This window comes from Lygodium microphyllum, chromosome 1 (genome assembly GCF_053477565.2).
Source record: "Lygodium microphyllum isolate KBCC chromosome 1, Lygodium_microphyllum_v1.1.10, whole genome shotgun sequence".
NCBI classification, from domain to species: domain Eukaryota; kingdom Viridiplantae; phylum Streptophyta; class Polypodiopsida; order Schizaeales; family Lygodiaceae; genus Lygodium; species Lygodium microphyllum.
Genome location: NC_141135.1, coordinates 181,063,708 through 181,083,407, shown reverse-complemented (window position 1 = coordinate 181,083,407; position 19,700 = coordinate 181,063,708). Strand labels below are relative to the sequence as shown.

Sequence of the window (19,700 nt, the reverse complement as noted above, 5' to 3'; positions counted from 1 at the left end):
GAGAAGGAGATGCAAATGAATGTGTATGACCAAGAAATGTTGGACATCCTCCATGCCATCAAGAAATGGCACTACTATTTGTATGGTAGCCGCTTCCAAGTAAAAAGCGACCACCAAGTCCTCCAGTACTTCTTGACTCAGTCTAGTTTAACTCCTAAGAAAAGGCAATGGGTGGCAACTTTACAAAACTATGACTAACATTTCGCACACTCGCGGTAATGATAATATTGTGGCTGATTCACTCTCTCGAATGTGGGCATGCAGAGTATCCTCTACCTCGGAATTGCACATTGATTGGGTTGAAGAGCTTCAAGAGGTTTACTTGTTAGATGATCACTTCAGCCACATCTTCCAAAAATTACAGCATGGGGTCATGGTTGAAAAATCCCAATATCATCTTGAGCATGGCCTTATTTGGTCCCATGGAAAGATTGTTATCCCACACAGTTCCCCCTTCACGTAGAAGATTATAGAAGAGATGCATTCTTGCCCCATTGTTGTGGTCACTTAGGTGTTTTCAAAACATATGAAAAGATTGCCAAGAGCTTTCATTGGAAAGGCTTATGGAGAGATGTTAAGGACTTTGTGACCAAATGTGTTCCATTCCAATAGAACAAGGACTGTACACTCAGTCCCACTGGCCTCTTGCAGCCTCTCCCTATCTCTGAACAGAAATAGAATCACATCACAATGGACTTTATCAATGGCCTTCTCGTGACCAAGAAGGGTTGAACAATATCTATGTGTGGTAGTTGATCACCTCACCAAAGCTGCCCATTTTATTCCCACTAAGACCCAATATACTACCTCTCAACAGGTGGCCACTCAGTTTATGGAAAATGTCTTCAAGTTGCATGGCTTACCACAAGTCATAGTACATTATCGGGATGCAAAGTTTATGAGCAACTTCTGGCAGACAAATTTCACCTCCATGGGGACCAAGATTGCTCTATCCATTGTATACCACCCTCAGATTGATGGCTAGGCTAAAAGAGTAAACAAATGGCTTGAGACATATTCGAGGCACTTTTTCCATGATGTACAACACAGTTGGGATACGTGGCTCCACTTGGCTGAGTTTGAATATAATAACTCCACACACTCTAGTATTGGAGTTTCCCCTTTTGAGTCCTTATATGGGTATAATATTCCCCTCTTCATAATCTTATTTAACAATAAGATCAACCCTCAGAGTCACATTGAGTTGGATCACATGCAAGCCTTACTTCAGAAATGTAAAGTGAACCTTCAAAAAGACCCAAACACACATGAAACTCTATGCTAATGAGAAAATAAGGCATTTAGAATTCCAGAGAGGGGAATTGGTCCTTTTGAAAGAGCCTAAGTGGTGCACAGATCAGACGTTGTATGTGCGCGTAGTGAGCGTCAGAAGGTTCCCAAGAACAAAATAAGTCTACTTTTGCACAAAGAACAAGGAAGAAAACTTGCATAACATGAAGCAAGAGACTAATTGGGTAATCTTTCCCCCCATGCCTTGAGTGAGCACTCCACAAAGCATGTATTTGATATATTATTGATCTCCAAGCTCCAAAAATAGCCCAATTTATAATTATCACGCTTTAGGCGCTTTTGTGTTTGCTTTTGTCCCACTAAAGAATTAAAGCTATTGGGCGCCCAAGGAGTCGCGTGGTACCCAAATTCAATGTCCAATACAAATATTTAAATAGTGCGCCCATGCACATACAAAAAATAATAAATAAATATCAAAAGATATCGAAGGGTTTTCGAAAGCAAAGTCACGACCACAGAGGTCCTTGAGAAATTCCAAGATGGAAGATCAAGCGAAGCAAATAATCAAGACGAATATGAAGCCATGGTTTAAGTGTATTACAATTTTTGATTCAAGTACAAGCGGCAAGATGGATCAATCAAGAGAATCAATCCTCTCAAGAAAACCACATCAAGTTATAAATCAAAATACAAGAGCATCAAATATGTCATCTAGTCTTCAAGAGAATGTCTTCAAAATAGACTCTTCTTCAGTTGATGGGTCAGCTAGTATGTGTCTTGAGTGCAGTGCTAAAGTCCATGCCATTGGAACTCGCCCAAGTTTCAATCTTTTGCCTTTTACACTTTTCAGTCACTGGTTTTCATCTGATCTACCATTCTGAAATTTTCTTGGTGTCATGCTAGCTGGGAGTACCTTGCCATCATCAGTCACATAGAAACATCTGGTATTTTCAAATGTGCAAGAGCTGCAACTGACACAGACAAAGCAACATCGAACACCGATGCATCAGAATCAAGACAATACACATCCAAATAGGCCATCCACAATGCCTTGCCTGGTGCAATACATAGCTCTTGTAAATCTACCATTAAGGAACTTGAAAGTGCATTTGTAATTTGCTTTGTGATCACTAGAGCTTCTTCAAATGGCCTGCCAGGATGGTCTGAGGGAGAGCACACTAGCGGCATTTGGAAGTCCATGACTATGCGGCCCTCGTTTGGAGAATCTGCTGGAGGGCATGACTTCCAACTTGATTTCATATTTTCCAATTTGACCATGGTAGAGCCATGTGCTATTGATAAAGGACCCAATGTGAGAGAGGTGGCTCGAGCTTGACCAAGAGGACGACCGTCACGACGAACTGAATCGTTAAGGAAGTGATCCAAGAACTCTGCAGGATATAAACGACAAAAAGACTCCTTAATTCAATCACAAAAACATCTCCCCCTTGATCGCTTCCATCAACCGGATACAAAGCAGGTCGTAAGCCTCCTCTCTACTGCCTGTTTGCGTTGCTTTTTCTCCCCAGACAGAGTTTTTATAAAGAACATGATACTGTGGATGGGCTTAACATGATCGCATCCACATGGGAGTCAAAAGCAACCCTTGAACAATGGGTTGAGGAAGTAACAGCATCAAAATTCAACCAAGGGTGTGAAAGCCTCAATTGTGGCATTAGAACAGGCTCCCTGCCTTCAACTTTATGCTGTAGAAGTGCATATCATGGAATCCTACCTTCAATTTTATGGTGTAGAAGTGCTTCGCATGGAATTCTGACATAGTTGGATACTGCAAGAAACCTATAACCTGCTGAGTGATGTGGAACCCGTAGCCTCCATAGCCCTTCATAGAGAGCATTCCACCTGTTCTCTATAGCAGTTATTACTTTTAGTAATGTGAATGAGTTTGAAGTTTGATGCTCACTATCGCGCCCCCCAAATCCGCTCTGTACACATAGGTGGTAATATTAGAGGGACACTCTAAATTTATCATAGTGGAAACACCCATGATATCCAAACCCTTTGCAGCATTGGCAATCTGCTTTTTTTTCCTTCGTGGTTTAAAACCAAGTCCTTTTAGGCCTTGCGTAAATCTCAGATTCATATTCCATCAAATTTTGAGTCTTGTTTGCTTCCATTTCAACTTTCCTCATTGTCCTTTCAATTCTTTCCTCTTGAAGAATTTCACGAATAGAGTTCTCCATCTCTTGGATCTTTTCATGCCATTCAATTATTTTCTTTGATGGCAATATTCTGTTACTCAACTTTGATCCAGCCCTCTTAGCAATCAATTTCAACAAAGAACGATCCTTTTCAGAAGTAAATGTAATGGCACAACCCTCCAAGCCTGCCCTTGCTGTTCATACCTTGAAAGGACGATGGAGATCATAGTGTGTAACATATGCAAGAGTCTCATTGTCAATCCATTCCATATACTCAGTGACTCCATGTAAAGGCTTTCCCACAAACTCACCAGTCTTTGTATCCACAGTATAGACCGTGTAAACCTCATCACCTTTTGTATCTTCAACATAAGCAAACAACTTGAGAAGCTCGGGAAAACCATACTCATTGCAGATCTAGAGCCCATTCTCCTTCTAAATTATTTGTAACAAATATCAGATTCACTCCCAAACAACATTTGTCTCTTCTCGGATACACAGTAGTAGGACATCCACCCCCTCTGATACTGTGCATCCTCTGGATGGGCCAACTACCCATGATCATTGTTGTTAAGATCCACGAACAGATTAATCTCTTCATTGTCTATTTCTGCTATATCAGCAAGGTTATCTATCATATCATCTGTCTCTTCTACTGGAGTTTCTTCTCGTTGCTCTTCTCTTGCATATTCTTCTAATGCATAATCCTCATCATCTCTTTTCTTAAAAATCTTGATTCTTTTTCCTGCAATGGGCACTCTAAGCACTATCCCATCCAATTCAGTCAGCTCATATGTTGCATTGTCAAAGACATGTCTGACTATGTACAGCCCAAACCATCTTCTCACCATCTTTCGAAGTGCAGTATGCTGATTTTCAAGGCTGCCATCAAAGACTAATACCCAGTCTCCCTCTTCTATTGCTCTAGGCTATAAGCGATGCCTGCTATCAAACCTGTCCTTATTTCTAAGTCTAGAAATCTTCAACCTATCAATAGCTAGCTAAATATCCTTTGGTCTTCTCTCCAACTACCGAATCCGAGGAGCTAAGAGTTCCTCTCTCGTCTAATCCTCCTGCCAAGGTAAAACTGACCAAGTCAAAGCACAAGTCTCAGTTGGCATAACCGGTTTCTGACAATACATCAACTCTGTGGGCATATATCCTCTGGTAACACTGTGAGTCATACGATCAACCCACAAAGCAAATGATAGAAGTCTCTGCCATTTTCCAATCCGTCCTCTGCATGCTTTGGCTAATGCTTCCACTATATCGGCGGATGCCCTCTTTCACTCTTTCCATTTCCCTTTGGATTGTATGTTATAGTTAGAGCCAACTTGATTCCTAGTTGAGAGAAAAACTCCCTAGCTTTGTCTGCATCTAATTCACCGCGATCTATAGTGATCTTACCCACATAGCCATACCTGCAGAAAATTTCTTACAATAAGAACTTACACATTGCACTAGTGGTCTTCGTTCTCAAAGGTCTGCCCTCAACATGATTGGTAAGATCCTCTCTAGCCAATACAATATATCTTATATGCCATAGACCCATAGGAATAGTAACCAAATCAAATACCCACTTATAATGAATGCATAGCAGATAGGTCAGATGAAGCTCATCTCGATGATGCACTACGGAATACATCTGATAGTCTCTGCAAGTCTCTACAAAGCGAGAAAAATCTCTGTACATGCCTTTCCACCAATATTTTTCCTTGATTTTCTCATAACTAGCCCACACTCCACTATGACTAGCCCAAGGACTCTCATGAAACTCTCTCATCACCTGTAAACTGGGTCTCTTTATTGCAGACAACCCGCAAGGGTAATCTACCTCTTTTCTTTGGGTGCTTCCAAAGAAATCCGTCCTTGAGAAAATAACCATAGGCTTTCCTTCTGATCTTCTTGAACTCTTCATTTGTCCATTCATCTCTTTTGCTTAGTGTACTAAGGTACTTACCAATTTGCAACCAATCTCGAACATAGAGTTCTTCTATGAAAGTCACAATATCATAGACATGGCAAACATGATCAACTATAGCGGCTGAAATTTTTGCATCATCCTCTTCTACAAGTAGTGTCTCCTCATCATCATATCTGGCTCTAGACAACATATCCACCATTGTATTATCCTTCCCTGCTATGTGTTTAAATTTTGGATTTAATGACTTGATGTATGCAATCCATCTCAGCATTGCTATATCCGAAGTAGAGCAACTCGTAATCATACTTATCAATGGCAAGCAATCTCTCTCTACCACAACTGGGGCTCTAATAAAATACTCCTTGTCACATTTGAGATCCGTAACAATTCCTAGTAATTCCCTCTTGATTTGCGGATACCTCCTCTATCTCTCGTTTAGGACTTTCATGCCAAACCGAATAGCGTACCTGTTTCCATCTGCATCATCTTGACCCACACCCCAACCTATGCCAATTCGACTAGTGTCAACTATTAATACAATAGGCCTTCCACGATTATAATCCGCTTTCTTGAGAGCAGGAGCAACCTGCAATAACTTCTTCAATTTCTGCATGGCTCTAGTGTGGCTCTCATCCCAATAAAATTTCTGCCCCTTTCGAAGCAATTGATATAAACAATTTGCTATGTGTACAAAATGGGGTATCAAAATCATATAAAACACACAGGCTCCAATGAATCTCCATACCTCTGAAGTGGCAGAACAATACTCTGTAATCTTTCCTATAGCATACACCTTCTCAGGTGAAGGTTTCCTGCCATAATACCCACACATATGTCCAACAATGACGACCTCATTTACTCCAAAAATAGATTTCTGCCCTGATAGTGTTAAGTTCACTTCTTCTAACCTGGCCGAAATCTTTTCACAAGCTGCAATATGATCAGCCACAAAGTATCTGCATCCCTGCTCATTTAGAATCTCATTCTTCTCTTCTTCTGCACACCCCTTAATGGGCACATCATCCAAGAAAGGCATGTTAAGCTGAGGTATGTACTCACGAAGGACCTTATGCATGGCATTCATCATATGCGCAATAGAATTAGTGGCACCTTGAGGCAAAGTACACATCCTCACAAGCCCAATAGGAGTTCTCATAGTGGTCATGTCCCTGCTTTCCAAGGCCAGCTGAAACTGATCATATCCCAAATACAAGTCACCTAAAGAATAGATGGCACGTCCAGCAAATGCTTCTGCAAACTCATCCACAACTAGACCTATACCAACATTCTTGATAGTAACTCTGTTTTACTGGCTGTATATCCTGTATAAATCGAAGAGTACCATTCTTCTTTGGAACTGTAAACCACCTATTTGAGTATGGTGTAGATGATGGCTCTAGGATTCCCATCCTGATTTTCTCATTCAACAAGTCAACTAGCTTTGGCAGGTGTGCCCTAGGCACTAGAATAGGTCGGAGGTTCCATGGAATATGAGGAATAGTAAAGATCACCATAGGGGCAACAATATTCGGATTCACACATCCAATCTCATGCGAGAAGAAAGCAAACCCCCTTCCATGTCACTCAAGCATATCTTGAAAGCACTACTTCTCTGAGGGTAGCAAGAAATCACCATTTCCAATTTTTAATTCAGCAAGAGTCTCTGCTGAAAATTTATGGCCTATATGCTCTGGATTCCTCAAAATTGGTTGCTTGGCATCCCTCTCTATTTTCTGATCACTGTCAAGTGGAAGCGGTCCAACTACCGGCTTCACCTTCTTACCCACAGTCTTGTATTTTGTGTCAACCCTGTCTTCATTATGATCCTCTACATTACTTAAATCACGCTGTAAATTAGCAATTCTGCCCTCTTGTGGTGGCTGAATATCCTCAGCCCTCTACTCTATGGACTGCATAGAAACAACCCTAAACTCTGGATACTAAAATATTTCACCAGTAAACTCTGTTGGCTGAAAGTTTTCAGCCCTCTATGTCTCTGTAGGCTGATCATAATCAGCCGAAAACTCTATTTGCTAAATTTCTTCAGCTCTCAACACTTTTTGCTGAGTCACCTCAGTCTCTGACTCTATCTGTGACACAAAATCTGAAATTTCATGAAACATGTCCAGGGACTGCACTGATACATTACTGAGACAACTATGCATATTAGCTTTCAGCATATTTTCCATCTCTGTCATCGTATCTGCACAAACCATACTATCATACATCCCATCTATATGCTCATTATCCTCTAAAATACGTGCATTTTTTAAATCTTTCTCCTTCCTGCATATGTACTGCCTGGCAACTCTAGGTAACTTAGAAATCTTCTGATAACTCATTGAACTGTTTGTTGAAATTCCAAAAAAATTGGAGGAGAAAACACTGCTGCCAGGAGGCGAGAACTCCAATCTCCTCTGCTCTGTACCACCGTCGTCTTGCGGAACAGTGGTACCTAATGAAAACCGGAATCCCTCACAATGGGCAAAAGCACATCTCGAAGAGTATCCCTATTTCTAGCATGATTTAGACACACAGTCATAAACTGGACTACTCTCATACCATCTTTACTACAAATTCGTGCATAAGCAGATCAATTATCCATTACTTTCGTCTCCATGTGCATCTCTATGATGAATGGTTGTCCTAGGATTATGGGGTAAGAGAATCAGTCCTGCACAAAGAAATGGAAATCCTCCTCTACATCTCCAATAGAAATCCTGACACTCGGACAGGCAGCATACGAATCACCTGCAGTGTTGTTGGCAGCTCTCATAAGCCACCCATGCTCTATATCCATAGGCCATCTATTACTTTCATAAACTCCACGAACTATGAGATTAATCTCTAAACCATGATCCACCAAAGCAAGACAAGGCACCTGTTTCTCTCCAATTTTTACCATTGTTTTTGTAGTTTCCCTAGCCCAATGACTCTGTGAAAAGTGACTGCGCAGTACCAAGATAGGCTTATCAGTTTCATCATAATGTATAGGCTGAACCCTCTTCTCTGTCTGCGAAAAAATATAAGCATTCTCGAGCATAACCTCATCCTCATCCTCATCCAACTCCCCAATCAAAACTCCATGTGTATCAGTAGTAGGCAATGTATGTCTTTTCCTCTTCAGGACTTCTTGGAACTGATCTTGAAACTCTCTTTTTTCGAGATGCCCTCAGAAATAGTAAAAGTCACTTCACTGCCAAGTGTCTTATCATTAAAGATTTTCTTCATGTCCATAGATGTTTCAATATCAAACATTAATCCAAATCTTGGCTGCTTTCTCTGTCTAGGCTCCTGCCTCTTTTCTTTCTTTTGAGCATCTTCCATTTGTCGTTCTAGCCCTGGTCTCAAAGACAACCCTGTAGTAGGTGGAGTAACAAACTCACCCCCTCTAGTCTTTTTAGTTGCATTTAGATTCTCTTCATCGCTCTTACTCTTCTCCTCAACAAGTACATCTGCTCCTTGAGACTTAGCGAAGTAGGCATAAATAGTGTACCTATCAACAGGCGAATCCCAACTTGTCTCAAATCTGATGCTAGAATCTGCACTAGTCAAAACAGTTTGCTGGATTTTCTCTTTGTTTGCCGTCTCCATAGCATAGGTCCATAATGCTGAACGACTCTCTGAACCTTTCTCAATCTGGACTCCATATGCAGAAGCATCTCCTCTAGCTGCCACATAAGAAGTACGTGCAGCCATGTCATCTACTAATTTCTTCATTCCGCCTTTCCCAAAATTGGTAGCAAGCCGAGCTCCTATTTCAGTCAACCAGATGTTGTCATCTTGTCCCCAAAATTCCAAATTCTTCATTCTTGCATCTTGAAAAGATTCATAATCCCTGCAATGCCGATGGTCCGTACTATCACACAAAATACATCTTCGATCTCTCCTAGGTGCACTAGGAGCACTCCTAGGTGCACTAGAAGAAATAGTAGCCACGGTCGAAGCAAACTGCTCTCTTAATTTTCCAACCAACTCTGCTTTAACTGACTCCAGTGTCAAATCTGTTATGCCTTTGATTATATCATCAAGAGAGGAAGGAACCAAAGGAGCGGATGATTTTGGAGCAGAAGGAGCCGGCATCGATCTTGGAACAAGAGGAATAGGAGGATTAGAAACAATAGGCACGGGCATAGACCAAGTAACTGGCTGAGGAAGAGAAGAAATGATAGGGTTAGAAGCAGACATAGGAGCAGAAGACGGCGTCGGTGTCATAGATCCATTTTGTAGTAGCCGGGTCTTCCATATGCGCCTCTTGGTCAAAGTCGAGACCGCATCCTGGGCGTCTTGCCAATCTGTTTTAAGACCCATAGGCTTCCTGCGATCCTCAAGAAGCTCTCCTAATTCTTCCTGAATAGCAAGATCTGCAGCTTACAAGAAAAGCTCAACTTTCTTAATATCCAATGCTCTTTGTTCAATGGCATCAAGCTGACTATACATCTCTTCAAATTCTCATATCAATTCTGAAGCAGCTAGACCTTTGTTTGGCATGTAGACCCACTCTCGGAATGACCGCCGTGTAGCCATCCCAAAGTCCTCAAGAAAATACTCCTCTTTCAGGGCCTTCTTAAAATCTTGCCAATGCAAATTTTGAAGGAAAAGATCAGTCACTTTTACCCTCAAGGCAAGTCTGACAAGGCGAAGAAAATATTTACTCATAAGTCCTGTTGGTACTCCAAAAAATCCCATATTAATCTCATACATCTTCAAATAAGCCGATACATTACGGCCATCAAATAGCTTCTTTTCATTTTCAACTGCTTCAATCGCCTTAGTGCGTTGATTGCATTCTCTTGCTCCAAATATAGTTGCCTTTGCTAAGACAACTATTGTTGATTTAACTACTGCTGCTACTACATATACAATTGTGTCTGCTGATTTGAAGTTGCATATACATAGACATATTCTACAAAATCTGCTTCAAATCATCCATAGAAGTACTTGAAGCAGAAGTCGATGATGGAGTCGAAGTAGAGGACAAAGCAGGAATCGTAGAAGAGGCTGAACTTGATGTTGAATTATCTCCCATCCTGAATTTTTTTTAAATGTGACGCTTTCACGTTGGGTTCACCAAATATGTCGAAGGGTTTTCAAAAGCAAATTCGCGACCACAGAGGTCCTTGAGAAATTCCAAGACGAAAGATCAAGTGAAGCAAATAATCAAGACGAATATGATGCCATGGTTTAAGTGTATTACAATATTTGGTTCAAGTACGAGCGACAAGATGGATCAATCAAGAGAATCAATCCTCTCAAGAAAACCACATCAAGTTATAAATCAGAATACAAGAGCATCAAATATGTCATCCATTCTTCAAGAGAATGTCTTCAAAATAAAACTCTTCTTCAGCTGATGGGTCACCTAATATGTGTCTTGAGTGCAGCGCTAAAGTCAGTGCCACTGGAACTCGCCCAAGTTTCAATCTTTTGCCTTTTACACTTTTCAGTCACACTGGTTTTCATTTGATCTACCATTCTTAAATTTTCATGATGTCAGGCTAGCTGGGAGTACCTTGCCATCATCAGTCACATAAACATCTGGTGTTTTCAAATGTGTAAGAGCTACAAAGCTGATGTAAACAAAGTAGCATCGAACACCGATCCATCAGAATCAAGACAATACACATCCAAATAGGCCATCCACGATACCTTGCCTGGTGCAATACATAGCTCTTGTAAATCTACCATTAAGGAACTTGAAAGTGCATTTGTAATTTGCTTTGTGATCACTAGAGCTTCTTCAAATGGCCTGCCAGGATGGTCTGAGGGAGAGCACACTAGTGGCATTTGGAAGTCCATGACTGTGTGGCCCTCGTTTGGAGAATTTGCTGGAGAGGGCATGACTTCCAACTTGATTTCATATTTCCTAATTTGACCATGGTAGAGCCATCTGCTGCTGCTGATAAAGGACCCAATGTGAGAGAGGTGGCTCGAGCTCAACCAAAAGGACGACCGTCGGGACGGACTGAATCGTTAAGGAAGTGATCCAAGAACTCCGCAGGATACAAGCGACAAAAAGCCTCCTTAATTCGATCACAAAAACATCTCCCCCTTGATTGCTCCCATCAACCACATATAAAGCAGGTCGTAAGCCTCCTCTCTACTACCTGTTTGCGTTGCTTTTTCTCCTGGGGCAGAGTTTTTATAGAGAATGTGATATTGTGGATGGGCTTAACATGATCGCATCCACATGGAGTCAAAAGCAGCCCTTGAATAACGGGTTGAGGAAGTAACAGTATCAAAATTCAACCAGGGGTGTGAAAGCCTCAATTGTGGCATCAGAACAGGCTCCCTGCCTTCAACTTTATGCTGTAGAAGTGCATAGCATGGAATCCTACCTTCAATTTTATGGTGTAGAAGTGCTTCGCATGGAATCGTGCCTTCAATTTTATGGTGTAGAAGTGCTTCGAATGGAATTCTGACATAGCTGGATACTGCAAGAAACCTGTAACCTGCTGAGTGATGTGGAACCCACAGCCTCAATATCCCTTCACAGAGAGGATTCCACCTATTCTCTATAGCAGTTATTAGTTTCAGTAATGTGAATGAGTTTGAAGTTTGATGCTCGCCATTGCGCCCCCCAAATCCGCTCTGTGCACATAGGTGGTAATATTAGAGGGACACTCTAAATTTATCACAGTGGCAATACCCATGATATCCAAACCCTTTGCAGCATTGGCAATCTGCTTTTTTTTTCCTTCGTGGTTTAAAACCAGGTCCTGTTAGGCCTTGCATAAATCTCACATTCATATTCCATCAAATTTTGAGCCTTGTTTGCTTCCATTTCAGCTTTCCTCTTTGCCCTTTCAATTCTTTCCTCTTGAAGAATTTCAGAACAGAGTTCTCCATCTCTTGGATCTTTTCATGCCATTCAATTATTTTCTTTGATGGCAATATTCTGTTACTCAACCGGCCCTCTTAGCAATCAATTTCAACAAAGAACGGTCCTTTTTAGAAGTAAATGTAATGGCACAACCCTTCAAGCCTGCCCTTGCTTTTCATACCTTGAAAGGACAATGGAGATCATCTTGTGTAACATATGCAAGAGTCTCATTGTGAATCCATTCCATATACTCAGTGACTCCATGTAAAGGCTTTCCCACAAACTCACCAATCTTTGTATCCACAGCATAGACCGTGTAAACCTCATCACCTTTTGTATCTTCAGCATAAGCAAACAGCTTGAGAAGCTCGGGAAAACCATACTCATTGAGATCTAGAGCCCATTCTCCTTCTAAATTGTTTGTAACAAATATCAGATTAACTCCCAAACAGCACTTGTCTCTTCTCGGATATGCAGCAGTACGACAACGCTTCAACAAATAAGCGCGTCAAAATATTGGTGCCATGCCTAAGATGCGCGCCCATAAGAAATGATAATAATTTGAATACACGCTATCCTCCACTGGTTCCCTATGCCACCGCTGCCTGCTCTACACATCAACTGAAGCATTCACAATTGTTCGAAAATAATAAAATTAAACCGACAAAAGTGAATACCTAGCAGTCTTTAACTACAAAATAAATAAATTGGTTAGAACTCAATCCTAACCTTAATTTATTACGAGTGCGCACTCTAAACTCATAAACGTCTATTAATTTAAATATGTATTTTGTGGAATCACCCGCTATGGAATCACCCACTTGCACATGAAATTAACAAGATGCCCGAAAAGGACAAGCATCCCCATCGACTTTTTGCACAAGGAATCCACGTTGTGTATGAGCCCCGGCAATAAAATTTTACGGAATCCACCGCAAAACCTTACGGAATCCACCGTGGAATATGCCTCTTGGCATCGTACCCCTGGGGTGGGATAGCAATTGTCCTCAATTGCTATCAGCTCAATGTGGAACCAGCAGTGTGAGAAAAGCACTTAGGTCTTGAGCGTGCATCCATTGGGCCTCTTCAACAGGATGATTTTTAAACTTAACCAAATATCTAGAATATCTACGGCCAGTTCTAGTGGTCATAAAGTCAGTATCTAGAATAGTTTCAGGCTCAAGGATTTCAGTTTCTTTTTCTAGCAAAGGAGGGTTTTCATATACATGGTGTACATGTAATTGTCCTCTAAAAGGTCGTAATAAATTGATATGAAAGGTGTTGTGGATTTTCTAGTGTTGTGGTAATTCTAGTTTAAATGCATTGTCATTGATTCTGTGAATGATCTTGAAAGGTCCATAAAATCTAGGGGCTAATTTTAGAACAGGGTGTTTGTCAACACTTTATAATCTTTGTTTTTCAATTCATAACCAAACATAATCATCAACTTTGAAACTCATAGCTTTTCTTTTTTTGCTAGCTTGTTTTGTGTATGATTGCTGGGCTTTGGCAATCATATCTTTAACTTCATCAAAAATAGTAGCATGCATGCTAGCAATATCATTAGTAGCTTGAATTTGTTTGACAATGATGTAACAGGTGTAGGCAATCTATATCCATAAATAATTTCAACTGGTGCTTTTTGTATAGCTGTATGTGGTGTGCTATTATATGCAAACTGAAGTAAATGTAAATATGTATCCCATGTTTGCGGTTTCGAAATTGTGTATGCACGTTGTTACGCGAGCGGTGATCAAGAACAAGCCTCACTCACAACCCGATAACGAGATGTTAAGGAGTGCCGGTTGGGGTAATTGACTCTGTCAAATGCACAACACAACTTGAAAAATTAAAATATTTGACAAAACATCACGAACCACACAAGATAACTCACAATGAAAGTATTAAAATTTCGACAACAAACCAAGTGAACTATATTCTCATACCTTAACAGCCTTGAGCCGAGGCTTGACACCACAAAGTTTAACTTCTTCCACTTCGACAATAGCACGTCCACAAGTATCCTCTTGCATGTGACCCTCCTCTCACATCTCCCACAAGATGACAATATGATTCTAAGGGAAGGGTCCCTAACTCTCTACTCTCCTCTCCTTTTATAGTTTTTTTACATTCTTACTCACGTTGGATTTGCTTTTTCTTTCCCAAAAAACCTTATGCCTTTCAAAATTAAGGCAATTTTAATGCCTTAAACTTCATAACTTTAACGTTTAGGAGATCAAAAGCTCAGAAAGCTTTATAGCCTTTAAGGCTTTTTACTTCTTGCATTACGTTAACCCCACCCCCTGTAGAAACGGACTGCTTTGTCATCCTCGCTATTCATCTTCTTTATCTTCATCGTCAGAGTTCGATGGTGCTTTCAACTTTGTCTTCGTCTTTCTAAACTTTAGCTCCGCCTTTCTTTGTCTCTGCTGTCGTTAACTTCAGCTCATTGAAGCCTTATGATCTCCCTCCATTGTTGTTGCTTCCTTCGACTTCGTCTTCTGAGCTTTATCCCTTCTCGTTTTCCAACTACGTCTTCTCTCCTTTCCGTTCCATCCTGGCTTCGTTATCACTTGCTGTCTTGTTCTGCAGCGTCAACGAACTCCTTCCTTCATTTCATCTTCAACTCCATCGTTTCTCTTCTTCATTCTAGTAGGTCGGTTCCTCCTTTAGCTTTGTCCTTTCGCTTTATCACTTATTCGAGCCACGAGAGAAAGGGGAGAAGCGATGAGTCATCCCTCTTAGCACCTTGTCCTTCATCGTCTGTCTATGTCACTTCCTTCCTCCCCTTCGTAAATAAGCTCTTCTCTATAGCTGGGATCCATCACCTGAAAAATCCACAAAGGTTCCATCTCCAAGGAACGCAAATGTCGTAACGACTGGCAAGTAGTGATTAGTCAGACGAAGAGGCTCCTGCATCTCAGGAGGATGGATAACCATTTCCTGTGCATCTACACCTCCCCGACTGTAATCAGGCACACGAAAAGAAAGCAAAGCATCCAATGTAGCCATGTTGGCCGCATCTATCAAATTGTCACCATTATCGAGTATACAAATATCGATTCGTAAAGACCAAACTGCTTTTCCTGCAAGCACACACAGTGACTCTGTATCAACTACCCGGCTTTCCCTCAAGACACGATCAATAATTTGTCCAAGCTCCACAGCACTTTCTCCAGGTCATCCATTTTTAGAAGCAAGATCATCCATGGGCGAAAACTCTGTGTACACATTAAGAATGCCCTCCCGTCGGAGCAAAAATACTCTATGTCGAGCTCCTTGAACTGAGTTGGCTTCTTTCATCCAAATTTTCAACTGCTTCTCAGCCTTCTTGTCTTCGATCATCTTTTTCTTCATGTCCATTTGCTTCGTCTTCGTCTTCCACTCGTTGCAGCCTTGTCCATGTCCTCTGCTCATGGGCTTCAGCTTCATCTTCCGTTTTGTCTACTGAAGAGCCACCACTTCATCATCTTCATCATGGCTCCGTCCTCTCCTTCACCTTCTACGTGTCATCATCACTTCCTCTGGCTTGCCCTGCAAAATCTTGACGAAGCCTCCACCCTTCATCCTTCGTTCAGGGTCCTCTTTTGTTTCTTCTTTCTACGTTTGTTGAAGGAGCAACATGTTCTTGACCTTAAGCATGTGTGTATCGCACTTGATCATCTCTGCATGATAGTCGAGAGGCTACAAATAGGGAATCCCGGAGTTCTGCAGTTTCATGTAAGACTTATGAGTGCCTTCTGTTTAACTTCAACGATCGTCCTTTCCATATCTTTCAATTGGACCTCCTTTATCCTTAAGGTTGCAAGATCTTTTTCTTTATCATCCTTTGTTTTAGACTTTGCTTCAGAATCATCATCTATGTTAGTAGATTGCTTTGCTTTCTTGGATTATGCTTCTGCTCCATTGGACTTTTGAGTCCTCATTTCAAGAATCTTGGATAGAACAAGAAGTAGATTGGACATATATCAAGCTCAACTACAAGATCTTTAACACCTTCCAACTTCATATTTCTTGTATATTTTTCCAGCATCCCTTGAGCATATACCTATTTCTTCTCAATGTAATGTGTCCTAACATCAAAATATGCTCTTTGAAATGAACTTTGTGCCCAGTCATTCATGATTTGAAAAATATGCAAAGTTAGATTGTGGTATGCAACCAATCAATCCATGCTACACACAAAATAATGTATGCATTGAAGAATTGTGCCTAGCCTATCTAGATGTGATTGTACATCATGCAAGATGCAAACAAAATTCCTTAATTAATTAAAAATTCCTTATCCTCACCTCTCAACTCTCATCAAAAAGATATGACATACTCCACTCCACCCATCCAAAATCTCACAATCACACTAGAAAATTATGGTCCTCAAGATGTTGACCAAATATGAACAACCCTTCTCACAATTGATGGCATCCTTCATGAGCGTCAAACTCTCCCAACCACCTTACACTCTCAACGAGAGGTTCCGAGCTTTGTGATGAACATCCCAAATGGTGTGTGCAAGAATTGTGCGTGCTCAATGATAGGTGCTCTCTCATGTGCGCATGTATCTAAGATTTACTGCATATAGTTGCAGTGGACCTCATGCAGTGCTAATGCTCAATTATGGTACAAATCGTGTATAATCCCAACCCATGGCATGGAAGTTTTTTATAAAAACAGGAGACGACCCCCGAGTGTAGTGCATCAACAAGTGCAACGTGAAGTGCTCGTGAACCCATAATCCCTGTGATGTGCAAGAGTCTCGACAAGAAAACATACCTTGTTCCTCAATGTTCAGTAGCTATTGACAAACACAAGCTTCATCCTGTTAAAAAAAAATACCAAACTTGACCAAGGCTATCAAGTTTCACACTCATCAAATTAAACAAAATGACACAAATAAATTCTAAGCTAAACAAACACAATAAATCCATCTACGAAATAACAAAACAAACTGTCACGCAAATAACTAAGCTAGCAAAAATCAATCCTAACTACAGTTAGACTAGGGGTGTTCAATTTCAAAATAACACTTGACATATTTAGCCCTTCCCCTAGTCTGCAAACATTCATGTGCAACAGTTGTTTTCATAAAACAATGCAACATCTAGCATCCATTCAGTTTCCTCATTCTTTTGTTGAAATTGTCGTTTTGACCACTCCTCTATTTGTATTGTCATTAACCTTGATATGTACTTCTTTAATCTATATCCATTTATCCTTTGCTTATGTCCCTTTCCATCCAAATTTTCTAACACAAAAGTTCTATTTTTAAAAACTTCAAAAACCCTGAATGGTCCTTCCCACTTTGTTTGGATTTTTTTTTGAAAAGTATGATCCAATTTACTATTGTATCTCAAAAATAAATCATTTTTTAAATTTTTTATTAATCTCTTGTAAAAAAATTTCTTGACTTCTCTCATATTGATCACACACTTCCTGTCTGTTTAATTGTGCTTCTTGTAACTGTATCAACCTTTCTGTGAAATAATTTTTTTCCTCTCCTTCAGTCAACTTTTCAAACATCCTTAAGCTGGTATTTCTACCTCTGTAAGTAGTAAGGCTTCCTTTCCATAAACCAGTTTAAAGGAAGAATAGCCTATACTTTCTTTTCTTGCTAATTGATAAGCCCACAAAGCACTTGGCAATTCAATATCCCATGTTTGGGGACGATCTTTTGTCATTTTAGACAGCATTCTTATTAACTCCCCGTTGAATCGCTCGTTGAGACCATTACATTGAGGATAGTATGGTGAAGCAAATCTTTTTGTTATTTTCATTTTCTCACAAAGATAGTCTATTAATTCTCCCTTAAAACCTGGTCCTCTATCTGAAAAAATCTCTAAAGGTGTTCCAAATTTATAGCATATATCTTGATAGATAAATTTTCCCACATCTATGGCTCTGATGTTTTTTACAACCTTAGCTTCTGCCCATCGAGAAAGATAATCAATTGTAGTCAAAATATATATTTTTCCTCGTGAAGTATGTGGTAATGGACCAATTGCATCAATTCCACATTTTTCAAAAATGTCATATGCAAGAATTGTTTTTCTTGTTTCAAGTTTTAATATTCTCTTACTCATTATTTGACATTCATGACAGGATTTGCACCAATGATTAACATCTTTTTAAACACTTGGCCACATATATCCTTCAGTTAAAATATTTTGTAAAGTTATTTTGTAAGAATAATGTCCCCCACATGCCCCCTCATGATTTGTTTCTAGAATGTGATATATTTCTTCTTTCTAGGGCACTCTTCTTAAAATTAAATCCACTCCTTTAGCATAAAGGACATCGTTCACCATTTTATATCTTCCAACTCTTCTTAAAAACCCATATTTTTTGTTTTTTTGAATACTAGAAGGTACTTTCCCTATTAATAAAAATTATTCTTCCAAGTCAAGAGCTTCTCTTCCCCTATAAAGAGGAAGATATGCTTTCATTACAAATACTTGACAAATTGCTAATTGGGCTGCATTGTGAGCTTCCTGATTTTCTTCCTTGAAAATATGTTTCAAACTCGAGGCTTCAAACTGTTTTAAATCTCTTCGAATTCTATTACACAACCTCTTCAATTTGGGATTTTTGATTTGCCAAACTCCGAGTATTTGCTTTACTAATAGTAAAGCATCACCTCTAATTCTCAACCTTCGAATTCCCATTCTTTGACAAAGCATGATGGCTGCTTCTAAGGTTGCATACTTAGCTTCGTTGTTACTTGTTGCCTCAAGTTTAACTATTTCTTTTTTTATTAACTTTTCTTGAGGATCATAAACTACTATTCCTCCTAAAGATGTTTGGTGTTCCTTACGATATGATCCATCAAAATACATCAAGAATGAGTTTTCTATTTTCGGTTTTTCTTCTTCTTTTTCTCCAAATTTTCCTTTTAGTAAAAAAGAGCTTCCTTTATAGGTTAAAAGGTCTGCTATTGTAGCCCTAGTTGAATCCTCAACTTGGAATTTATATTGAAATTCTTGTAGTTCAACAGTCCATTTTACAACTGTTCTTGATAAGTTTTGAGTTATTCACCAACTGTGGCAATAGAGTAGAGCTTGTTAAAATAGTAAAGGATTTTGGTAGTAGATATCTCCTAAACTTTCTACAAGCAAATATTACACTTAACATTACCAGTTCTATTTCTGTATATGTTTTTTCTATTTGCAACTTCACTCGACTTGCGAAATAGATAGGTCTCATATATCTAGAATTCCTTCCTTGTTGCATTAGAATTGCTCCAATAGTGTCTTCCCCAACTGAAGGATTTAGAAAAAATTCATCTTCCCAATCATGTGCTTGAATTGATGATGCATGACTCACAGTTTCCTTCACTTGTTGAAACACTTCTTTAGCCTCTTTAGTCCACTCTAAAGGATCCTTCATGGCTACCATCTATAACGGATAGAGTAACTGAGATGCCAAAGGAATGAATCTTGATAGATATCTTACCTTATGAATGAATGTCATAAGTTCTTTGGTATTTGCAGCAGGTGATACTAAGGTTACTAGGGCTTCTACTTTTTCAGGATCAGGTTCTATTCCA

At 39.8% G+C, this 19,700-nt stretch overlaps 2 pseudogenes; both read right to left on the bottom strand.

Annotated features, from left to right (window-relative positions):
- Positions 1–1,969: 1,969 nt before the first annotated feature.
- Positions 1,970–3,683, bottom strand: LOC148042049 (uncharacterized; annotated as a pseudogene).
- A 6,957-nt stretch (positions 3,684–10,640) lies between these two features.
- Positions 10,641–15,172, bottom strand: LOC148042048 (uncharacterized; annotated as a pseudogene).
- Between the last annotated feature and the right edge of the window lie 4,528 nt (positions 15,173–19,700).